Here is a 12,507-nt window from a genome sequence, read left to right on the forward strand (position 1 = left end):
GTAATGCATTACTTTTAAAAGTAACTTTCCCCAACACTGGTTGTCACTCCCAAAAGGCTTTCTGTGAATGGGCCTAGAGTGTTTTTCTAATTCATCGGGGCTTTCTGGGCTCTCTCACGTCCTCTGGTGTTTTACATATAGATGTGACCTCAAACAGCACTGAAGCGCATAACCATAACTGTAAGAAAGGAAAAATTGAAATCGCATCATATGACCCCTTTAAAAATTGTATTTTTATATATCTTCATAACATTCTAAAGGTTTTAAACAACTTGAAAGTGCATAAAATTATGGCATTTGTCATTTTGGGGTGAACTGTGTCTGTGTTATTTGTCAGGTGACTGGCCCGTCAGGCTGTGGAAAGACTCAGTTGTGTATTATGCTCAGTGTTTTGGCTACTCTGCCGAGGAGTATGGGAGGTCTGGACAGTGGAGTCATCTTCATGACACAGAGTCGGCATTCTCTGCTGAAAGGTGTTCAAAAAGTTTGCTTACTCTCACGTGCACTTTTTGCATTTTCTCTTAAACTAACAATCTTCCTCTCTCAGACTGATAGATATGGCACAGGCCAGATTCCCAGAATTCTTCTCGGTGAAGGAGCGTCTGCTGGAGATGACATCTCGTGTTCTTCTCTTCAGGGAACTGGCCTGTCAGGATGTCCTGAATAGGTTGGAACACTTCCCAAACACCTATACATATTTAGGGTGCGTTCACACTTTCGATTAAAACGAACCCTGGTTCGATTGCTCTGTTGGTGCGGTTCGTTTGAGTAAGTGTGAACGCTGCCATCCGAACCCTGGTGCGCACCAAACAAGCGGACCGAGACCGCTGAAAAGATGGGTCTCGGTCCGCTTCCAAACGAACTCTGGTGCGGTTCGAATGATATATGAACGCAACACGGACCAAATACTTCTAAACGAACCAAAAACAGGAAGTAATGACAAGATGCGACGCTATGATATATATATATATATATATATATATAGTATTTTATAATGTATTCCTGTGATGTCAAAGCTGAATTTTCAGCATCATTACTCCAGTCTTCAGTGTCACATGATCCTTCAGAAATTTTAATATGCTGAATTTCTGCTCAATTATTATCAATTATTATTGGTGCTCTATGATTAATAATGGTTCTTATCATTATCAATAAGAACATTTTGTGGAAGCTGTGATTAGTTTTTTAGTTATTTGATGAATAGAAAATTCAAAAGAAACGAATTTAATTGAAATATTTTTTTACTGTCACTTTTGAACAATTTAATTGATCCTTGTTGAATAAAAATATTCTTTCTTTTTTTTTTTTAAACCTTACTTTTGAATAGTCGTTATGTTTTCACAATAGCATTAAAGGAGCACAACAATGTCAATACTGATAATGAAAATAAATGTTTCTTGAGCACAAAATCATCATATTAGAATTATTTCTGAAGGATCATGTGACACTGAAGACTGGAGTAATGATGCTGAGAATTCAGCTTTGATCACAGAAATAAATTACATTTGAAACTACATTAAAATAAAACAATTATTTAAAATGGTAATAATAATATACAATATAACTGCTTTTATTGTATTAGTTGATAATATGGATGGAGCTTTGGTAAGCATGAGAGTCCTCTTTCAGAAAAACTGAATAAAAACAAAATAAAAAAATGTATTCAAAATTATTCCAAACTTGTTACTGGTAGTGTATACCTTGAATATAATTAAAGTGGCTTTGGATAAAAAAAAAACATCTGCTAAATACATATGTACATTTTTGGATTAAATGTCTGCTAGATATTTAAATGTAATGAAAATGCAATGAATAGAAATCTTGAATTTAAAATGGCTTTGACTATAGCATTATTGCATAAATGAACAGTGTCTCGTGTTATGCCAGGCTGTATTTAAGCTTGTGATCACACATTAGTGGGGTGTTTTATTGATGTTGCACAGGCTGGAGCATCTGGAGGAGGACATAATTGTGTCGAGCGGGGCTGCTTATTTTGGATTCGGTTGCCTCTGTTGTAAGGAAGGAGTTTGACACGTCGCTGCCGGGAAATCTAACGTTCAGGAGTAACTTACTGGGCCAGGAAGCTGCCGTACTGAAGTATCTCTCTGCAGGAGTTCTGCATCCCAGTAAGACTCTTTACATGGATGTGTGCATTTGTACTTGTAGTATATACATTCAACCACAAAGTGTCGCTACACAGTTATGGTTATGCACCTCTATATGTAAAACACCAGAGGGCGTGAGAGAGCCCAGAAAGCCCGGATGAATTAGAAAAACATTCTAGGCCCATTCACAGAAAGCCTTTTGCTTTTCCATGTTATCTGATCTTGGGAATTTCCACACTAGTTTAAGATCTTCGAAGATACATATGTGATGCCTTTACTCACCTCCTGCATCACCAGCACGTTTATCTTGAAGAGGAAAGGTAGGATTGCACCGGAATATAGTTTTCCGCTTCCTGCTTAAAAGTGAAAGTGAAGTGACATGTGGCCAAGTATGGTGACCCATACTCGGAATTAGTGCTCTGCATTTATCCCATCCAAAGTGCGCACACACACAGCAGTGAACACACACCATGAACACACACCCGGAGCAGTGGGCAGCCATTTTTTGCTGCGGCGCCCCCCGGGGAGCAGTTGGGGGTTCGGTGCCTTGCTCAAGGGCACCTCAGTCGTGGTATTGAAGGTGGAAGAGAGCGCTGTACATTCACTCCCCCCACCTACAATCCCTGCCGGTACGAGACTCGAACCCGCAACCTTGGGTTACGAGTCTGACTCTCTAACCATTAGGCCACGACTTCCCCATGTGAAGAGTATAAGAGTTAGAGGGATGATCCTGGATCAGGTTTTGATCTGTACTCCTTTTATCCACTAGTACAAATGAATACATTCAGTGGGGTCCAACATTTTTTTCAAATTTAATACATATTTTGAGCAAATTAAATTTGAATAATTTAAAGGGTTAGTTCACCCAAAAATGAAAATTCTGTCATTAATTACTCACCCTCGTGTTGTTCGAAACCCGTAAGACCTTCGTTTTCATCTTCGGAACACAATTTAAGATATTTTTGATGAAATCTGAGGGCTCTCTGACCCTCCCATAGACAGCAAGGTAACTACCACGTTCAAGGTCCAGAAAAGTACCAAGATGATCGACAGTAGTCCGTGTGACATCAGTGGTTCAACTGTAAAGTTACGAAGCTACGAGAATACTTTTTTGCGCAAAGAAAACAAAAATAATGACTTTATTCCACATTTTCATCTCTACTGCGTCACTTTGGATCAGGGTCAGATTTGGGTCAGAGAGCCCTCATATTTCATCAAAAATATCTTAAATTGTGTTCCGAAGATGAACGGAGGTCTTACAGGTTTCGAACAACACGAGGGTGAGTAATTAATGACAGAATTTTCATTTTTGGGTGAACCAACCCTTTAATTTTTAATGATTATTATATAGAGGAACATATAAAATAACAAAGAAATTCAGGTTAATTGCTTTTATATTTCTTTTTATTTTTTGTTTCTGTTTAATACATTTTTTCCAACAAATAATTAAACATTTAAATTATGATTATTATTACTACTACTACTACTATTACTACTGCTGTTGTTCTTACAGAGAAACATAAAAAAAAAAAAATTTGTTAATTGCTTTTGTATTTCTATTTATTTTTGTTTTTATTTAATAAATATGTTCAGCAAATTATAATTTTAAAGTATTATTATTATTAGAATTGAGTATAATTATTTGTTTTTCTATTCTGTTTCATATTTCCAGAAAATTATAATTTATTTTTGTTTTTATTTAATCAATATTTTCAGCAAATTGTAATTTTAAAAATATTATTATTATAGAGAATAATTATTTGTTTTTCTATTGCTTCATATTTCCAGAAAATAATATTTTAAATATTTAAATTATTAATATTATTATAGAGAAACATAGAATACTGAAAAATCTATGTAAATTTGTTAATTGCTTCTATTTAGCAGTTTTTTATTTAAAACAAAATGCATAATCAGTAGTTTTATTAAATAATGAATAAATTATGATTATTATGATATAATCTGCTGAAAAGGCAAAATAGAAGCAATTAACTAGGCTTTTTTTAGTATTTTGCATGCCTCCCTTTTGCTTTAATGACAGCAGTATACCTTATTTACAGTATTTCTCAAATTCAGTTTTGAATTCCTGATTTTCAGACTTTAGTGTGGACTCTGTTGTATCGACAAACAACAGTTTAAAATGGGTTGCAGATCATGTTTATAGTTACTTATGGCAAATTAGTATGATCATTTTATTGACCATTTTTGTGCTTTGTTGAAACTGGGATCAAATTTAAATATAAGTGTGCTACAACAAAATACTGGGCATTCCCTTATTTCAAAATAAGTACTTGACTGTTCTCAGAGGACATCCCAGGCTGAAACCCCAAACTCATCTGATCTGCAGTTTGCCTGTGGTCCCCCTCCAGCCATGCTCATTTTAAAGATAGCTTTTGTGTTTTAAATCAATGCAGTAAATGTCTGCTTGACACTGCCAGTGGCCACAAGTGAGTTTTAATACAGCTTTCCACAGCAGTAGAAATGGGCCTCAACCTGAAACCACATGCTAGATAACTCCTAGAGGTATAACTATGTTATAGCCCCCCTCACACACATAAAAGCTCATAACCGTAAAATAGGTCAACCCATTAAGTTTCCAAAATAAAACCTACACTTTAGCACCTGGAGCCAAACCATAATTAGGTTATTAAGTTTGTTCTCCCAAGCTTTATAAAGGAATGTTGAAATGTTTTAGGTTTTGGCGGATTGTTTTTATTTGTGTGTTTTTGAGTAAGAGGTTCGATACCTCAGTTAAAGTGTTTAATCAGATCAGAACATCGACCTAGATACAACAATCTTTTTGTCTTTTTCAGTGCAAGCTTAAGTACTGTTAATGACATACTGCTGTATTTTAATTAACACCATAATATAGTTAAAATAGATCATGTTGTAAGCAACAGTCCCTTGCCTGGCCCTTGTGCATATTTCTGGAAGAGCCCTATGAGAAGAGCTTCTAAAAATCACACATCTCACAAAAACAAATTTTATATATATATGTCAACTGTTAATCACTGATAAATTCAGTGTCCGCTGAACTCACATAGTGACAGCAGGCTGTTTATTCTCATCTTTGTGTGATCCCTTCAAACTGGACTGAACTCAAGTACAGATGTTTCCCTTCTGTCTCCCTCAGGTGGTTTTAACGAACCAGATCACCACACATGTGGGCGAGAAGGTTCACTGTCCTCAGTGGAATCAGGCAGATGGTAAGAACAGCCTTCCATCGTCTGCTGGAGTCTAAAGTGATTTTTGTGTAAAAGGGATTCGATGGTATAAATTTAGATCAGAAATTCCCGTCAAGAGGCTCTTCTATTTCATCCCTCCCTGATGAGCTGTTCTCTGATCTCGCTAATGGAAGCCATCGCTCCGAGCCATTCCGAGATGGTATGTGGGACAAATAAGCATCAGATATGACCTTCCACACAAGCAGCTGTTGTAGGTTCTTTGGAACTACATCATTGACCTTGGAGAAGATGGTATTACGCTAACCAGGGGGCTGAAACCGCAATCCTCTCACTCTACAAACCTGTCTGGGCCTTCTGCGAATCCCACGACATCTCTGATTCCATGGCTGTGCAGTGACCCGTGTCTTCTGTCACTCTATATTTGGACTAGTGCATGGATCCTCTGGCACACGTCCAGGTGTACAGTGGGAAAGGGTCTTGTTTTGGGGCAAAGCTTTGAGAAAAGAGATACAGGCTCTGTTCTTGTGTTATCTAACAGGCACATGTTCCTGGCCTGTAACTTTACCCCCAGACACCTCTTTCTTTACATCCCACTGTTCCACTCGGCAAGGTGGGGTTACCGATAACTCTTTCTCCCACTCACTTACTCTCTGTATCATTCTCTTACCCATGCACACAATCTCTGTTTTTCCATCTCTTGGGATTGTGTGGGGAAAGAATGGCCCTTATACAGCCTCACCCTGTTTATCTCTTCTTTCTGCCTTTGCTTCTCAATTCTTGGTCTTATCTGACACTTAAAGCGATGGTTCACCCAGAAATGAAAACATTGTCATCTTTTACTCACCACTATGTCGTTCCAAATTCATGTGACTTTCATTCGTTTGTATGAACACAGAGTCAGATGTTTATTAGAATGTTCACGCTGCCCTTTTTCATACAATGAAAGTGGATGGTGTCAAGTAAAAACTAGAGATTTACCGAAATTTCGGCCGCTGAAAATTATTGGGCCTAAAATGGCATTTTTGGTTTTTGGCCGAAAGAGAAAAATGGGCGAAAATATATGGCGCCCAGCGGTGTTCAGTGTGCAGGTTTCACTCTGCCTCTAGCCGTCGTCACTGTGTGGTGTGACGCTGAATGTGCGTTCTGTTTCTATGTAATACACTTGTTCCTCTTTGCAGTAGCGCTACTGTGCTGTAACTTGGTGTAGTACAGTTGTACTGGGTAACACTGGTAAAATGACGCTACCCTCTTGTGACGCTATGCTCTGCTCACATGCTCTGATAATAATAGCTTTGTAGGACTATACACTATTTGGATAATTAAACAAAAAAATCCAGAATTTTCAGTTTCGGCCCAGAATTTTCATTTCGGTACATCCCTAGTAAAAACCTCATAAAACCAAATGAAAGCCATTCACGCATGTGTTTAAATGAACATTCAAATACATCTCGATTTGTCGCAAAACACAGGAGAACCAGTAACTTCTTTGAGATGCCTTGTTTGAATGTGCACAAGTGAGAATCTTGAAATCAAGTGAAAGCTTTTTGTGAATTTTTCACAAATAGCTACTCAAATTTTGTGTCTGTTCTATTATGATATCTCACAAAGATATAATGGATTCAAAAGACTTGAAACGAAGCATAAAACATCAATATGGACTACATTTATGGTGCTTTTTTATCATTTTGGAGCTTTACAGTCTATATTATTTATGAGAAAAAAATAAAAGAAAAATGCCATAACAAAGTCAAGTTAATTCACGTTAACAACATAATTGTAATATCCATAGAAAAAAAAAAGAATTAGAAAACATGATGATAACTAAACCCACACTATACACGTTAACAATACTATTACAATATCTACTGCAAATTTAAAAAAGCATGATAACTAAGTCCAATTCTATGATTCACATTAACAGTATCATAATGATATCTATAGACATTTTGAGAAGAAAAAGCCATGATAACTAAGTCTCTGAATGAGACGTATGCTCTGAATGACAGTAATAATTTTGCGATATCTATATATAAATATAATTTTTAAAAGAAAAAACGCCATGATAACAAAATCCAATGCTATGATTCACTTTAACGATATTATTTCAATAACTATAGAAATTTTTAAAAGAAAAATGGCATGATAACCAAATTCAATGTTATGATTCATGTTAACTTTAGTATCATAATATCTATAGAAATTTAGAAACGAAAAATATCACATATGTCATTGCAACACCCCTACTTCAGAGTCTCTCTTTTTTGTGTTTCACAAAAGAAAGTCATAATTTCTTTTGAAGCTACATAAGGGTGAATAAACTCCTAAGGAGGAAACTCCTCCTTTTAAATGCGGACATTTGCATAATAATGCAAAATTAATGTAGAAATACTGATTGCAACTTGGATGTCTGTTAGCACCTCAAATAAGGATGTCTGCTTTTCAAGCTATTGGTGTACTATGTAGCTAAGAGGAACTGATTAAGACGGTTTTATTGGTTCCCAGACAGCCAGTTATTGAGAAAATGTGTTTTTCTTTGGCCTTGGAAATGGAAACTCCCTTTGAGGTATTTTGTTGAAGTTGTAGACAAGAGGCCACACCTTAGCAGTTTGTATCTGCTTGCATATTTGAATCTGAGATGTTGACTATGGTCTAGGATAGTACAGTAGTTGCTCTCGGCTACAACTGGCTACTGCTTCACACTTGTTATTTATATGAGGCCAATACACACATCATAACACATCAGTAGATTTACTGACCATTTCTGCTTCGGATCTAATACCATTTTTTCCACTAGACATCAGCTACTGGCTTTAGATTAATGTGTTTTCTTTTCAGGGTCAGATTTGATTTGAGCGCTTGTAGTGTGAGCAGACAGCAGTTCAGTTGAGGGGCCCTGGGCTCCCCCACCGTCTTGTGTGTAAAAGAGGCCACAGTAGGATTTAGGGGCCATTTACATGACAGCGTTTTCAGCCAAAAACGGGAAACTTTTTATGCGTTTTGCCTGTTCTTTTAAATGACAACGGCGTTTTGGGGACTGAAAACGCATATTTTAGAAAACGGGTTTCAAAGTGCAAGTTTTTGAAAACACCACCGGTATCGTTTCTGTGTAAACACCCAAAACGTGAATCTTTGAAAACGGTGACGTCATGCGCGTGCATAGTACGTGTTAGGTATGTAGACATGTGCAGTACGTGTCGATTTTAAAGGCAAGCGCGAACAATCATACACAACAATGGCGGAGTACATGGTAGTGTTGTTGCTGCTCAAGAGTTTGCTAACGCTTCTTCAGCAAAGTGTGGGTTTACTTCACCAATATTACAACCAACAGCGGAGAGGCATCATATACAACATATAATCGTCACTTCCCTACAGGTACTGTTTACTAACAAGGTGACAGCGCCAACTACTGGCCTGGCATACGTAATACGGCGTTTTTGGCCGTTTTCACGGATATGTGTAAACGTGAATCATTTTGAAAACGTTGTCGTGTATACGTGAAACTTTTTAAAAACGCAAGGGAAAAACTTTTTCGTTTTTGACTACATCGTTGTCGTGTAAACGTAGCCTTAGTTCTGAGCTCCTCTGAACATTGATAAGAAGGCTATTTTGTGTAGTTCGTTAAGAAAAAAGCAAGGCTATGTTTCACTTTGTTTTATCTCCTGCATTTCTGGAGACTTGATTTTGTTTAAAACATGAATAAAAGAAAAAAAGTCTAGGTATTTTCACGTTTTTCAATTATGAAGATGCTTTATGAAAATATCAAGGAAACACAAATCAGAGGTTTAAAAGTTGTGGTAAATTTATGGTAAGATTTATTATGCAGTAAGGACACTGATAAATTTAACATAGCAGCTGTGATTGCCAGCTGTAAAAAAAAATACGAAATGACAGTGTTTCAGGTATGACGTGATACATATATATTTTATAAATTATAACCAAACATTTTTATTAAGTGATATAAATTTAAAAGTTGTGGTAAATTTATGGTAAGATTTATTATGCAGTAAGGACACTGATAAATTTAACATAGCAGCTGTAAAAAAAAATACGAAATGACAGTGTTTCAGGTATGACGTGATACATATATATTTTATAAATTATAACCAAACATTTTTATTAAGTGATATAATGTAAGTGATATAATATAATATACCAATCTACATGAACTAGCAAAATCTACTTAAAATGTACTGATTAACACCATAATAATACAGGTGGTACAATAGAAAACAACATAATGAATCAGAGTTCTTTGTAAGTAGCCTGTCTATAAATCATGGCTAATATTCATATAGTGCACAGGGTCACATGACACAGATCCTAGGATAGACACTAAAATAATGCAAAAATATTAACTAAATAACAGACACAAAACACTCTGATGTACATTACTGATAACAAAAATGAGAAGAAACAACATTATTTATATAAAATCATAGTCATATGTTATGTGTTATGCAGGGTTTTTTGGGAATGTCATTTATTTTATTTTTTTTTCATATTTATTTGTAAAGCCCATAGATTTGACAGTATTTTACTGTAAAATTACATGTAATGTTTAACAATGTTAAAACGTTTTTCACCATATAAGATAAGGTAACTTGTTTAAACATGTTTTTACTTTAGCATTTTTAGTTTTTTTTGTATAAATTGCCATTTTTATACAGTGTATCCTATCCTGGCATACACAAGTATCCCTTTTGCAATGAGGAATGGAACTAGATTATGCACTACGCAAGGGTTTTGACATGAGTGCAACACATAAACGCTAATTTATGACTTTTTCTGCAAATTGACGATTGTGCAAAGTTTAAAGCAGGTTTTAAGCACAAAAAGTATCCTCTGTGATCGCCCCCTGAAAACACATCTAAACAATGTGTGCTGGATCTGACCTTAAATCAGTGTAATTACATAGGCCTCCTTAAAAGTCATTCAGACAATCCACTGATGAAAAAGCATATAGTTTTGCACATTCTACTTGTGACTGAGGAGAAGTTAAGTATGTGTAAAACAAGTCAGCAAGTGAGCTTTAGAACATCAATGAGACATTCACAAATATTTTCCCAGTTGATGGAGAGTATAAGAGAGAAGATTGTTGGAAAAACTGCACGTCTGCATGATTATCGGCACAATTCAGTTGCCAAACACTACAGGCTTTCAAACCAAATCAGCCCAGAGGACAAAGAAACTCTCCAAATGTTGTAACCGCATTATCTTTGAATCTACATCACAACATGAGAGACACACTCCCTTGTCTATATCCAGTCCAAGTCAACAACTTTCCCATTCCCCTGTTTGACAATCCATCAATAAAAATATCTGGACATGCTGAATTTGGTGCAAACAAGAATCGGATCCTGTAATAACTGATTTGTGGGTTATTAAAAAGACAGCTGATTGAAGTCTGTGAATAGCCCTGCTGTCACGCAGTGTGGGAAAGCACCCATCGCTTCTGTTGGGATCGGAGAGTGTAGGTGTATTGTTCTGGAACCCAGATCATTGATTTAAGAAGCTGGGTCTTAACAGGGCGTCACATTTGTTTAGTCTGGCCCTCTCCAACCTTATTACCATGAACTCGCTTTAAAACGCATGCTCATTAGTCTGCGTTTCTTTCAGACATCAGAATGAATTGTGCCTGCTGATTTGTACATGGCTGAGTCACTATAGTAATTATGCAAATAAGGTAACAGCACAGACGTGCCCACAAAATCTGCTGAATGCAATTCGCACAGGATACAGCAGACTACCGCTATCTGGTGTATTTTACTTGCACTTGCTTCTTTAAAATGCGCTCATTTACACACACATCTGGATTCATGCAAGTATTTATTTTGCAATAATGACTGATTGACTGTACATTATTTTGCATCTTATGCAGCTACTTGCCAAAAAAAAAAAAAAACCGTGCAGCACATACCTGTATCACCTAAGCATGGGAGGCATCGGGATGTTTGCTTACAATATATCGTTGCTTGGGTATTTTGAGCATCTTTTTACCCCTAAGAAAACTTTGCTGTGAATATATGGGGTCTTTACCGTAATATTATTTTTAAAGTCCTCCAAGGTCATTTTTTCACTACAGTCCTACAATATGAACTAGCAAGATGGTGGCACTTGCGTTAGTATGAAATGAGAGAGCCAGTCCGAGATGTGATACTAGACACATTAAAGGGTTATTTCAGCCAAAACTAAAAAATGTCATCAATTACTCACCCTCATGTCGTTCCATAGTCCTTAAGACTTTTAGTTCATCTTTGAAACATGAATGGAATGAAATCTGAAAGATTTCAGTCCCTCCATTCCACCAAAACGTTGATACTTCAAAAAGTTCATAAAACATTGAAAAAGTAATCCACATGAATCAAACGGTTTAATCGAAGTCTATAATCAACGCACATACATAGAGCGCGGCAAACATGGTAAACAGAAGCTCAACCGAACTAGCTTGATGCATGCAAAAAAATCAATTGGCTCTCATGCATCAAGCAAGTAGCTTGTTTACCATATTTGATGTGCTCTACAGTATGTGCATTGATCAGTGTTTAAATTTGAATAAAAACCTAAATTGTAATTCATGTAATCGGTCACTTCTCTTCAGAAGGCTGATTAAATCACTTGATTTACATGAATGACTTTTTCAATGTTTATATAAACCTTCTGTGCCAAAGCTTTGGTGAAATAGGCTTTCAATGGAGGTGCAGCCATTTTAATTGCATTAAAATTATCTTTATTTGTGTTTCAAAGATGAACAAAAAGTCTTACAGATTTGGAACAACACGAGGGTGAGTAAATGATAACAGAATTTTCATTTTTGGCTAAACTATCTCTTTGAAGTAGCGCCAGTTTGAGTTACACCGAATGAGCGGTCAGGTATACATGGATGATGGTGAATATTATGAAATCTGATTGCAGAATGCCATGATTACCAGAGAGTTGTGTAAGTTAAAAGGTTGTAACACTATTTTGATTTGATGAATTATTTGATGAATAGAGAATATATGCAAACATTGCAGGATTGCGTGTGTTTAGTAAATTAAGCGTGATTTTGTGGTAAAATTCTGTGTGAAAAGTGGCACTGTTTGGTAAAGTAGCCCTTTTTATCTGTTAATGTGAAACAGAGCTCAAAACTACGGTGGCCGAGAAGTTCAAAACAAATCACAATTCTGAAAACAAAATAACAAATTACAAACGCAAATGCAAGTCTAAAAAACTAAATA

General features: G+C 36.2%; 1 pseudogene; it reads left to right on the forward strand.

The window, feature by feature from the left end:
- LOC107695974 (DNA repair protein RAD51 homolog 2-like) overlaps positions 1 to 12,507 on the forward strand; it is a 38,391-nt pseudogene that overhangs the window by 930 nt on the left and 24,954 nt on the right.

This window comes from Sinocyclocheilus anshuiensis, unplaced genomic scaffold (assembly GCF_001515605.1).
Source record: "Sinocyclocheilus anshuiensis isolate Anshui unplaced genomic scaffold, SAMN03320099.WGS_v1.1 scaffold742, whole genome shotgun sequence".
NCBI lineage: Eukaryota > Metazoa > Chordata > Actinopteri > Cypriniformes > Cyprinidae > Sinocyclocheilus > Sinocyclocheilus anshuiensis.